Source organism: Dama dama, chromosome 7 (genome assembly GCF_033118175.1).
Source record: "Dama dama isolate Ldn47 chromosome 7, ASM3311817v1, whole genome shotgun sequence".
Taxonomy (NCBI): Eukaryota; Metazoa; Chordata; class Mammalia; order Artiodactyla; family Cervidae; genus Dama; species Dama dama.
Window position 1 is genome coordinate 34914897 of NC_083687.1, and position 13710 is coordinate 34928606.

The window sequence follows — 13710 nt, forward strand, 5'->3', positions numbered from 1 at the left end:
CATCACCAGTTCGGTGGACATGAGTTTGGGTAAACTCCAGGAGTTGGTGATGGACAGGGAGGCCTGGCGTGCTGTGGTTCATGGGGTCGCAAAGAGTCGGACAAGACTGAGTGACTGAACTAAGTAGAGAGAAATTAATTTTAATTCTAATTAACAACTATTGTGCTTAATTTTTAAAAATTAGGTCATGTTTACATTATTTCCAAATATTTTTTTCCCTTCTTTTAAATGATGTATACTTTGCATTTTGGATATCCGTATCCTTCTTCTCTCAATTTTTAAATTCTTTTTTCTTTTTTTAATCTTCTTTATTCACTGTTCTTTAAGCTCTTCCTATGTTCAACTTCTAGCCTTTACTTTGCTTATTAAACATGATTTTTTAAAAAAAAGCATCAGCTGCCAGCTTCTCAATTCATCTATTTTCAGTGTGTTTCATGTCTTATTTTCAAAGTTTAAAAGTGTATGCTGTGATGTCTTGATTAATATGCAGATTTTTTTGATCAAGTGCATGTGTCATTGGCCACCTCTTTGCCTCCCCACTCCAATCAACTTTTATTTCTTGATAATATTTTTATTAACATGTTAATTTTGGTGACAAATACTCCAAATCATTTTAGCAAGTGGTATTTGTGGTTAACTTGAATTAATGAGTAGAATAGGAAATGGGAAATGGATTTGAAATACCAGGGAGTCAAAACTATAGGTAAGATAAAAACAAATGACAGCAAAATTTAATGAATGAAAGAGCTGCTTAAGAAAAGAATGAATGATTGAATGAGTAACTAGGTAACTCCTTGTAATAGCATGCTGAACTGACTGTCATCTAAATGTCAGAGTCTGCACCATGTTTAGATGATTTTAGAGATTGTTATCAAATTAAGGATCTGGTTTAAAACATTACCATTTTATATATGTGTATGTATATCATCCATTCTCACTAGAGGAAATATAGTTTTCTGTTGCTTAGTGTTGAAGACTATTTTGCTAAAAATGGTTGGAGTCAGGTAGCTGGTAAAGAATCCACCTGCAATGCAGGAGACCCCAGTTTGATTTCTGGGTTGGGAAGATCCCCTGGAGAAGGGACAGGCTGCCCACTCCAGTATTCTTGGCTTCCCTGGTGGCTCAGCTGGTAAAGAATCCGCCTGCAATGCAGGAGACCTGGGTTCGATCCCTGGGTTGGGAAGATATCCTGGAGAAGGGAACGGCTACCCACTCCAGTATTCTGGCCTGGAGAACTCCGTGGACTATATAATCCATGGGGTCGCAAAGAGTCAGACAGGACTGAGTGACTTTCACTATACACTATACTATAGAAAATGCTACAAAGTCTTTTCCGATGTAACTGGAAGACATACAGAGAATTCACTAGTAATTTGTCAAAAGTATTTCCTATTTCCTTCCAAGAGGAGAGATGTGGATATGATTTAGAAATTAACCAAAGTTAAAGGGCCTCACATGGTGCAACTTTGGACAAGGCTGTGTCAGTTTCATTTGTTCTTTAAACCACATACAGGTGTTTTGTTTTTTTTTTTTTTCTTAATTGATCTGAGATAAATTTACTTTTCAGAAGCAAATACTTGTCAACTTTGTGACTTCTTCATTATTTAAAGAAATTGAAAACAAGACTTTAACACAGAATTACAAAATAAAGTGCTTCATATCAACTCTTTGTGCTGCACCTGGGCGAAAATCTGCCGCTTTCTTTTGATGTTTCTGAGTCATCACGCTGCCTTGCCAGACTACTTATCTAGAAGAGAGGGCGGCAGTCATTGAGGAGCTTGTAATGTGAGACAGGTAGGGCTGATAAGTGTCTAAGACAATTTAAGAAACATTGAACTAGGACATTGATTGATTTATTAACATTGTGTATAAGCAATGGCTCAAGGCATGTTATAGGACTGTGAGTGAAAGGAGAACTGGAGGAAATTAGGTCACCAGGGAGAACTCTTCTGTCCATCTCTAATTATATAGAATGGGTGCAGTTTCAATAGCTCTTTGAGTAAAAGAAGGGAGACATCTGGACGAGCTGGGAGTCCAAAGAGGACAAGATGAGGTATGTGTTGTCATATCAGAAAGAACAAGGGAAGCGCATCCAATTTTTGCCTTTTTTTAAATTTTAGTATTCCCTTTCCCCTTCCCCCAATATTGTGTTTTTAGAGTAGAGAAAATGCTCCAGCTGCTTTTCATTGTAAATCATTTTAATAATGAAAATACCCAATTTTTAAAATTGCATATTAAGCCTTTTGGGAACACAATTTTCCCCTGTGCTTGGGAAAGTTGAAAAATATGATTAACCCACAGCCCGTGTGTGCGTGCATAGTCACTTCTGTGACTTCAGTGACTCTTTGCAACCCCATGGACTGTAGCCCACCAGGCTCCTCTGTCCATGGAATTTTCCAGGCAAGAATACTGGAGTGGGTTGCCATGCCCTCCTCCAGGGGATCTTCCCAAACCAGGGATCAAACCTGCATCTCTTACATCTCCAGGTGGGTTCTTTACCACTAGTGCCACCTGCAAAGCCCAACCTACATCCTAACCTCTGAGTAGTGATCCTTTAAAGCATCATTCCGTTGGATCCTATTTCCTTCCCCCTCTGTGGCTGTGGTTCTTTCCTCTCCAAATGCTCTCTGTCCCTCTTGAGTTGTGGGATCCTACCTGCCCCCATGAATCTCTAAAGAGGTGGCCCAGTGTTAAATCAGGAAAATAGACTGTCGTACACACTCACAAAGCAAATTTACATGATCCAAATCCCTTAAGTGTTCTTCGAGGTGGTCCACTTTTAAGGGTCAATTTTTCAGATAGTTTGGGAGGCCAAATTCCTCCTCCTTTGAGGCTAGACAGAATGATTTTACTGCAAGGTTGCCCAACCAATACTGTTTATCAGAGTGACTCTTTCCTTTGACTTATTATTCTATTCCCCATGGGTGTGATGATTAGGATTTATCACTAGATGCATATGGCAGATTTTAGAATCTTTGGAACGGTATGTCTAGAAGTTACATTGAGTCCAGGGTTGTTTGGTCGTTGGTAACCTGGAAACCTAATTGCAACAACAAGCCATCCAAACAGAGTTATTCTTCTGAGTGCTCATAATGAAAGTAATACCGGGAGGGATCAGCCAGGAATGGACTCGACATCCCTGGCAAACAAAACTGACTTCTAGCTTATGGTTATCGCTAATTGGGGTACAGTAATTCTGAAGCATGTTTAGTGGAACTTAAAAAAAAAAATAATTCCACAGTTCCTGGTAATGTGTTCACTGAAGACTTACTGGATGAAGTATCATTCTTTATAATTTACAGGTTAAAATAGCTGGATGTTTTCCTCCATATCCAAGCAAGTGTAAGAGTTTTGCTTTCTTAAATAAATGTACTTTATTTTCTTCAGTATTTCATACTGTCTAAGCACTACAGCAAAATGGAAAGGAATACAATATGGTAACTTAAATACCCCTGCCCATTTTATTCATTCATGTCTTCGTTTTGGCACTATAAACACAAACACAGGTGGAATAGAAGCTAATACAGGGAAGACAGTGTTCCACGTGGAAAGGATTTTGTGTCATCTCTTGGATTTCTTGGGTTATTTGTGTTGAATGTAATTAAGGCCCAAAGTAAGTGAGGCCTCTTATAAAACCTAGATTAATCATGGAAGTAGATTGGTTTTAATTTTGGGGTGATAGAAGACATCCCTCACCAATTTTCCATTCCTTTTGGAACGTTAGGTGGCTGATATTGTTGCTTATCTGTCTCCACTGTATTTTTAGTTCCAAGCTATCACCGTTCTCCTTTACCTTTTCTTTATAGTTTGGGGATTGCAGGGTATAAATGAGTTGAAATGAAGTAAAAATGCGGTGGTAGTTTTTTCAAGCTCATCTTTCAGCAAACTTGAGTTGACCAGAGATGTCCCTGAACTTATTTTTCTTGTTAATATAACAGTTGATGCTCATGGTAAAGGCTTTCCAAAAAGTCGTTTTACATGGAAAGGGAATGAGGGTAAACATTCTTCTTCAGTGGTATTATTTATTATTTCACTTGTGTCTCCCTCCTCTCTCCCTACTCACTGGCTCAGTGGTAAAGAATCTACCTGCCAATGCAGGAGATGTAGATTTGATCCCTGGGTCAGGAAGATCCCCCTGAGAAGGAAATGGCAGCCCACTCCAGTGTTTTTGCCTGGACAAATCCCACGGACAGAGGAGCCTGGCGGGCTACAGTCCATGGGGTCACAAAGAGTTGGACACAGTTGAGTGACTGAGCATGCACGCATGCCCTACTCAGCTATACATCTACATGCATTTTTGGGTAACCAAAGCTATTGAGCCTGAATTGTCTGTCCACACTTTGTATGCTTCCATTAGTAGAGGAGTGCCCATCCATTTTTATCTGAATGCTTCAGTTTAGTGTTGTTTTTTCATTGAGAGAGAGCAGGGCTTAGTGGAAAGAGCATGGATTTTGGAACTAAATAGACTCAAGTTTCATTCCTAATTCTTGGGCCTAAAGTACTGCTTCCTTATTGGATAACAGGAAGAAATGATCTCTGTCTTGAAGTTGTAGTTATTAAGAAATATTAAGTAAATATCTACCCTGTGTCAGATGCTGAGCTGAACAATTGGGGTGAAAAATGAGAAATGTGTGACCCCTACTTTCTGGAAGAGCTTGTTGTTTTGCAGGAATGATACGCACGCAGATAGCAATAGTAAAATGTGATAAACACACACAATGTGTAAGCTCATTGTGGATGAACATACCAAAAGAATGCAATTAATATTGTGTTGCAGGGGCGTCAGAGAAAGGACACTTCAGAGTGAAGCTGGGTCTTGAAAAATCAGTAAATTCAATAGACATCTTGAGGGTGAGTTAAGACCCTGAGCAAGGACATAGATGCATAAAATTTCATAGCTGCATTGGCCAATAGTTTGAGCAATGACCTCTGGGGTATGGTAAGCCATGGGCCTTGAGCTTGACAAAAATGTGCTTTTGGCTATAATAAGTCCACAAAGCAGTGATCCTCAACTCTTGGGTTATTCTAGCTATACAAATTAACCCCTCTGACCAAAGATCATTCAGATACTCAAGTTATAGACTCAATGAGTTGAATTCATAAGCATCGCATATTCAGATATCCAAAGCACAGTTAGTTTAATGTCCCTTGTAGTGTACTTTACAGGAATCCAAACTCTTTATTACCTTGAGATCTAATAACTGTAAAGGTGACTCTCCACAGGGGAATCCACTGTAAAATCCACAGTTGTCAACAACTGAGTGCCAATAGGCAGGGGACTTAGAATTACTCTGTGACTGAGCAGGCAAGCTTCTCAAGTTTGTGTGGAAGTGGAAGGGATGTATGCTCTTGGAGAAAGTATTCCTCTTTGCTTCCTGAACAAATACTATTTGTCAGACATCTTCTGACATGCAAACTATTCTTGTTCATTGTCAGGGTATTTATACTACACTCAGAAGGTAGTCTATATTTTCTTCCTTGAAAATGGAAGGATATTCATCTAGACCTCATTTCCTTGTGCTTGCCATCTTAGCCATCTGTTGGAGAATAACAAATGTGGGGCATTAAAGTATAAATCAAGCTAAATATATATTAAGCAGAGACAAATAAATGCAAGCGGGAAGACATATTAGCACATTCACTAGGCTATGTTGTCTTGTTGTTGAAAGAATATTCATTTTGTTTGCTAGTAACACCCCATATCTTCATTATAAATTTATAATGTTAAGAGATTGATTCAAAGTGGATCACTGCAATGAAAACTAATGATGTGTGTGAAATTCACATAAATCACATGCTGCCAGTTGCTAAAGATGCTGAAGATTCTAGAAGAGATTAGTTTTAAGTAAGTGTAGGGTTCACAGAGAAAGTGTCAGTAGAAATGAAAATAAAATGCTTATTATGTAAAGTAGAAAGATCTCAGGAGTTAGAGTTTGAAGTCCTGGCTGGGTTGCTTTATGGCCTCAGTTTCCTCAACTCTGAACTGTTAATGACAGCAGCACCTCTTCTAACCTGGGTTTCCTTTTAATTCAGTTCAGCTCAACTCATCAAACACATACTATGTGGTTAATTGTAAGCTCTCATAGTCTAGGAACCGTGACTGACTTGGTCAAGATCATGTGGGGGGCTCAATAGATGTTTGCTGTTGTTGCCTGCAGTGTGCTGCGGAAATAGAGATGTGGAAAAACACAGTCCCTGGGCTCAGAGAATGAACTGTCTGTCTGAGAAGACGGTGGGCAACAAATCCTATAACCAGAATAAGTAAGGGTTAAATTAGAATGTCAGTGGAAGTTCTGCATACATTCTTGGTTTTTATTGCTATGAATGATACTATTTTTTGATATCTTGTTTTTTGTTTTCCCCCCACTAAACTGATTTATCTGCTCTCTTTGTAGCTAAAGATATATGTCAGTCATTTTAACAGCTCTTAATCTCTGTGTGATTTTCAATTAATGGATCATCTACAGTAAACTTTAAAATGTGGACTGGTTCTTCTACTATCCTAGAAGAGGGGACATCTTTTTGCTGGTTTATGTATTCCAAAAATAAGCATTCATGTAGACGTTAGTTTTGGTCAAAGGGGAGATAATTAATATATTGGCAAAATGAAAAAGGCTGATTTAGATTTTAAAAGACTTTTGGACTAATGAATGCTTTGATTATCTGTGTTTCTTTTCTTCTCCGTCAACAGGGAGAATTGGAAGTTTTGTACAGATGTGCTTACTAACAAAATTGCCCACTATGCATAGGTACATATGCTTCATCCATTATTTCAGGTGACCAGAACAGAAATTTTCTTTTTTCCTTCTTTCTTTTTTTTTGGCTTTGGAACTTTGCATGAAACTTGATCAGCAATTGAAATTGCACATTCCCACATGTGATGGTAATAAAGAGAAATTATATTAGTTTGTGGCCTGAGTTTTGCCATGGCAGTGGGAAAGGGAGACCTGAAGTAATAGCAAGTAAATATTATGATATTAAGAATAGGGAGGTAGGACTTTGTGGTCCAGTGGTTAAAACTCTATGCCCCCAATGTAGGGGGCATGGGTTCAATCCCTAGTTGGGGAACTAAGATCCCGCATGCCTCCCAGTGCTGCCAGAAAAAGAAAAACAGTAAATATCATTTAAAAAAGAAGAAGAAAAAAAGAATAGGGAGGTTGTAAGACTTGGTTTTTAGTCTTTTAAATTTTATTTATAAATCAGAGATATGGTCAAATAAATGTGACTCATCTCCCACTTAGTAGTGGTAGTAGTGTCTGACTCTTTGCACCTCCGTGGACTGTAGCCCGCCAGGCTCCTCTGTCCATGGGATTCTCCAGGCAAGAATACTGGAGTGGGTTGCCATTCCCTTCTCCAGACGATCTTCCTGACCCAGGAATTGAACCCAGGGCTCCTGCATTGCAGGCAGATTCTTTACCATCTGTGCCATCAGGGAAGCTCCCATCTCCCACTTACATGTATAGCATTCGTTTTTTTAAAAAAATAAACGGGCCTTGATATAATAATAAACCCCATTGCAAACTGAGATCTGAGTGTGGTGATGTCATGAGAAAAATGTACTGGATTTTCTCTTGTAATTTAAAAGATAATAATAATCCTCTCTACCTGCTAAATGTACCTTGGAGTAACACAATTTTGTGGAACACATTTGTTTAAAACTTTTGGACTAGAAGTGCTAATGTAACTGAAATCTTTGACTCATTCTTTGCATAACTGCCTTGTAGAGATGGGGGCAGCAGGACTCCCCTGTGATGTCTTTAGGATATGAGGGACATCTTGTCTTACAGGTGGATCAAAGCCTAAGTTATCCTCCCAAGGTGGATGGTTTGAGCTTTCAAGACTTTCAGAGTTTCTCCAGAGGGCATCAGGACCTACATTCCATGCTGCTTTTCCAACCAGAACGACTTTATAATTTATTATTTACTGTAATGCAAAAGCTATTCTTGGAGAGAACAGAATAGGAGAAAATATTTGCAAGCAATGTTACTGACAAGGGATTAGTCTCTGAAATTTATAAACAGCTCATGCAGCTCAATATCAATAAAACCACCAATGACCCCATCAAAAAATGGGCAGAAGACCTAAAGAGACATTTCTTTGAAGAAGACATACAGATGGCCAAGAGGCACTTGAAAATATGCTTGATATTGCTAATTATTAGGGAAATGCAAATCAAAACTACAATGAGTTATCACCTTACACCAGTCAGAAAGGCCATCATCAAAAAATCTACAAACTGTAAGTGCTGGAGAGGGTGTGGAGAAAAGGGAACCCTCCTACTCTGTTGGTGGGAATGCAAATTGGTATAGCCACTATGGAGAGAGGTATGGAGGTTCCTTAAGGAACTAAAATAGAGCTACCATTTGATCCAGTAATCCCACTCTCGGGGGTATATCTGGAGAAAAACATGGTTCAAAAGGATGCATGCATCCCAATGTTCATTGCACCACTGGGTTTACAATAGCCATGACATGGAAGCAACCTAAACGTCCATTGACAGATGAATGGATAAAGAAGTGGTACACAGATACTGGGTTGGCCAAAAAACTCATTTGAATTTTTCCACAAGATCTTACAGAAAAACCCAAACTTTTTGACCCACTACAATAGAATAGACTATTACTCAATCATTAAAAAGAATGAAATAATGTTATTTGCAGCATCATGGATGAACATAGGGATTATCATACTAAGTGAAGTAAGTCAGTTCAGTTCAGTCGCTCAGTCGTGTCCGACTCTTTGCAACCCCATGGACTGCACCACGCCAGGCCTCCCTGTCCATCACCAACTCGGTGATGGACATCACCAACATCAAACTCATGTCCATTGAGTCAGTGATGCCATCCAACCATCTCATCCTCTGTCATCCCCTTCTCCTCCTGTCCTCAATCTTTCCCAGCATCAGGATCTTTTCCAATGAGTCAGCTTTTCGCATCAGGTGGCCAAAGTATTGGGGTTTCAGCTTCAACATCAGTCCTTCCAATGAACACCCAAGACTGATCTCCTTTAGGATGGACTGGTTGGATCTCCTTGCAGTCCAAGGGACTCTCAAGAGTCTTCTCCAACACCATAGTTCAAAAGCATCAAGTCAGACAAAGACAAATATCACATGATAGCTTATATGCAGAATCTAAAAAACTGGTGCAAATGAACATATTTACAAAACAGAAAAAGACTCACAGATTTAGAGAATAAATTTGTGGTTATCAGGATGGGAGGGGGACGGGGGAGGGATAGATCAGGAGTTTGGGCTTGACATGTACACAGTGCTATATATAAAATAAAATGCCTTTTCATGAAAAAATGTTATTGTTATTATTTAAAAAAAATTTTAAAAACCTGAACTGTTCATGGAGTAATTAAAGATGGTGGCCTGTGAGTCAGTCCCTTTACTTGAGAGGGAAAGGGGCAGTATATGAGGAAGTGAACATCTTGTTCCCTCACTAGGTGGAGTATGTGAGTTTGAACCACATGGGTTCTCTGAAGATTTTGGTTTTGGATTGATTCAGTTCACTTCTGGGACCTCCTGATTCCAAAGCTTTCCCTGCAGCAGTCAGATTGGAAGTAGAATGAACTTGGCCTTATTTAATTGCCTTTGATATGAAGTCTTTCTTCTCTCTCTTGTGTTGCAGCCCAAATAGTTTAGATACCATGCATGTGTGCTAAGTTGCTTTCGTCGTGTCCGACTCTTTGTGACCATATGGACTGTAGCCTGCCAGGCTGCTCTGTCGATGGGATTCTGCAGGCAAGAATACTGGAGTGGGTTGCTGTGCCCTCCTCCAGGGAGTCTTCCCTACCCAGGGATTGAACCCATGTCTTATGTCTTCCACATCAGCAGGCGGGTTCTTTACCACTAGCGCCACCTGGGAAGCCCAGTTTAGATACCAGAATGACCCAAATGCCGTTGTCCTTGAATGGGTTGCCCTCATCCAAGCAGTCCAGATGGAGAAGGAAATGAAGTATGAAAAAGATGGGACAAAGAGGGGACAGACTTTGATTTTCTTACTAACAGTGATTTACAAGCGAGACACAAAGGAATCATAAACCATTGGGGTTTTTTTTTTTTTCTTTGAAGATTTTAGGTCTTAGTACAAGGTCTGGGCCAAATACAGATTTTCCTTCTTTGTGTGTTTTACTTCTTTGTGTGTCATTTGTCTTGGTTCTCCAGTGAAGGTGTTTGATTCTCTGGTGAAGATATTTTTTTTTGCAGGGGTGGGGGGGCGGTGGCAGGGGGTGGGAGGGGTTGGGGTAGGGGTCTGGGTTTGGGGGGCCTGGAGATAAGCCCACAGAAGGGAGGGTTCCTTACAGAGGGGAGGGTCATTGTACCATTGATAGTCTTGAACTGCTGCTTTTTGAGAAATAAAACCTCACTGAACCTTGAACATTCTTCTTTATCTACATCATGTGCTTTGACCTCCTGCATGCTGCAATTTTGATGTGGAGGTGAGATTCTTTTGACCTAGTTTCTACCCTAAGGGATTGCAAATATTTTCCCAATTAAGTGAGGTTCACTGGTTAACAACAAACCATTGTTTCTTATTGTTCTGAGCTAGTAGGCCTGGTATGTGAAACAAGATCCTCCCTCCCCCACTTTTTGCCAACAAGGGACAAAACTCAAGACTGATCTCAGAGATAACTGCTTGCTTCTCTGCTTTAGTGGTACAAGAAATTATTAATTTAATGTCAAATTTAGGATGACTTTTTGTTGTTGTTGTTCTTTCCAAGTTGTGTCTCTTGGTTTAACAAACCAAGGACAAACCAAATAGGAGGGTCAAGTTTCTTTGAAACTAAACCAAAAACCAGATGTAAGCACGTGACACAGTTGCTTAAGTTTATTCTAGTTACAAACGACAACTGCTGTTGGTTATCTCAGGAAGTATTTTTTTTATATTACATTTTAAGTGCAGAGTTGTACACAGGTATTGAGAGAAAACAGGGAGAAGGAGGTGAAGACCAGCCAAGGGAGGACTCCTATGTATCAGATCTTTAGTTGTTACTGTTCAGTCACTGAGGCGTGTCCGACTCTTTTGCAACCCCATGGACTGTAGCCTGCCAGGCTCCTCTGTCCATGGGATTTCCCAGGCAAGAATACCGGAGTGGGTAGTTATGGTAGGGGACATTTAAGATTATACTTGTTTAACTTTGTATTTTGAAATCATTTCAGATAAAGGTTGCCAAAGAATACAGAGAATTTCTTGTTTGCTTTACTTTGCCCAGCTTCCTCAGTTAACGTCTTCCATAACCACAGAATCATTACTGAAAGCAGGAAATTAAACTTGATACAATGACCTAATTTACAAATCTTATTCAAATTTAGGTGGTTTTTGCACCAATGTCTTTTTTTTCAGGTCCAGGATCCCATCCAGGGGTCCTCACTGCATTTAATTTATCATGTTGCCTAAGTTTTTTACTAACAGGTGACTGTTCCTCTGTTTTTCATGACCTTCACAACTAAGGAAATGGCAACCCACTCTAGTATTCTGCCTGGAGAATCCCATGGACAGGGGAGCCTGGTGGGCTACAGTTCACGGGGTTGCAAAGAGACAGACACGAAAATGACTAACCCTTTCCCAACTGTGAAGGACAGCTCTTTTGTAAGATGTCCCTTTAGTTTGGGTTTGCCTGATGTTTTCTTGTGATTGGGTTGAGGTTATTTATTTTTTGACAAGAATTTCAAGAAATGATCTTGTGTCCTGTTCAGTACATCCCATCAGAAGGTACTGTTGGAGAAAAGTAACTGAAAACAAAATCTCTCCGTCTTTAAATCCTCTCCACAAAGGTGGCAGAGAAAGAAAGCACTTTTGTTACTGAATATGCATTAAATCAGAGTATGACGTGAATCACAGGCAATCTACTAAGAGATTTCAATGACAGAGAGAAATTTTCCTCTTTTGTATAGTCAAGCAGGTGCCACCCACAGCATACATACATGTTTTCAAGATAATAACTGGTCCAAAGTGTGAGGACTTGAAAGCACCATTTGTCACACACCGTTCATTGTCAATTCACCTGGTATTTGGGGGTGACTATGTGTGTTAATTAGTAGGCTTTATCCAGAAGAAAAACTATAATACTCGTATCTTTATGAAAGGAAGTAGCTTGCAGTTTGGAGTAAGGTATCCACTGAAATTAGGCTTCTGTCCCCCAACAGAAAGTGAAAGATAAGGGTGTTATCTTTCTTGATGTTTATATACTAGGTCTTTGAGAGAGACATTAGCAGGTCATAAAGTTGGCAAAGGCCTATATTAATCTTTAGAAAGATTATACATACCTTTCAAAGAGAGGAGAAAGTACTTATAATTGCCAGTTTTCTAAAGTACATGCTCTAAGAAGAAGTTGGGAAGGGAAATCTCTTGATTGAATCACTGAGAATTCTTTTTTAATTTATTTTTTTTTTCTTAGAGTACATAATGCTGATATGTCTTCTTATTAATGATATCAGTTTTGATCTCTTGGTTAAGGTGGAATTTAATAGCTTTCTCCACTGTAAAGTTAGTGTTTTTCCTTTGTGATTATCAAATATTTTGAGGGAAGATGCTTTGAAACTATGCAAATATACTTTTTCTTATCATTCAGGATTTTACCCACAAATTTTGTCATCCATGGATGGTTCCTGCCTGCAACAATTATTACAGTGCTATTTACCTAATGGTAATTTCCTATGTCCATTGTGCCTTCTACATCTATTTGTTGGAATTCTAGCTTATGGGAGAGTTGTCCTTTTTCTCACATTTATTTGTTCATTCATTCATTCAGTTATTTCTTTATACCAATATGGGCTTGTGGGTATTTATTTTATTCTCTGGGATAAAATCCAGCACCGGCATATTTTATTTTGTTACTTAAATTATTCCTGCTTTGCCCATGCGGACTCTTTCAAGATGGCTTCTCTGTGGCATGGTTCAGACAATAAAGAATCTGCCTGCAGTGAGGGAGACTTGGGTTCACCCCTGGATGGGGAAGATCCCCTGGAGAAAGGAATGGCTATCCACTCTATGTACAGAGAGAATCCCATGTACAGAGAAGCCTGGTGGGCTACAGTTCATAGGATGGCAAAGAGTTGGACACAACTGAGCAACTAACACTAGGCTAACACTTTTTTGAGCACTTCATTACTTTCTTGGCTTCCCTGGTGGCTCAGACGGTAAAGAATCTGCCTGCAATGAAGGAGACCTGGGTTCGATCCCTGGGTTGGGAAGATCCCCTGCAGAAGGGCATGGCAGCCACTCCAGTATTCTTGCCTAGAGAATCCCCATGGACGGAGGAGCCTGGCAGGCTACCGTCCATGGGATCGCAGAGTTGGACACGACTGAGCGACTAAACACAACACAATTACTTTCTAGCGTCATAAGATGTAGGTTAATAGCTCTCTTACTGTTTATGAAGGACTGCAGGTCGATCCTGTGCAGTTGGCACACTCTTCAGTGGGAATCCTGGGGACTAAAGGACTTATTTAAATGCAGGTGGAGGTTGTACTCTGCCCACCTGGACCGCTCCTGCATGCTCCACATTGCTACCTTTCATCTTGCATTGTTATGTATCCACTTCCAGCTGCTCTGCATTCTTAGTGGAAATTTTACAGTCCACTGCCTGGATTGGTTTGGTAACCAGAATGCCATTTGGGAAAACAAACCAAACAAAAATGACAATGGTGAAATAGTAAGCAAGGGATAGTCAGTTAAGAAGAAATATTAAAGAGAAGTCTGATGA

General features: G+C 39.7%; 1 protein-coding gene across 1 annotated transcript in view; it reads left to right on the top strand.

Annotated features, from left to right (window-relative positions):
* Positions 1-13710, top strand: part of DCDC2 (doublecortin domain containing 2) — a 140881-nt gene that overhangs the window by 21316 nt on the left and 105855 nt on the right. The gene's annotated exons all lie outside the window — the stretch shown is intronic.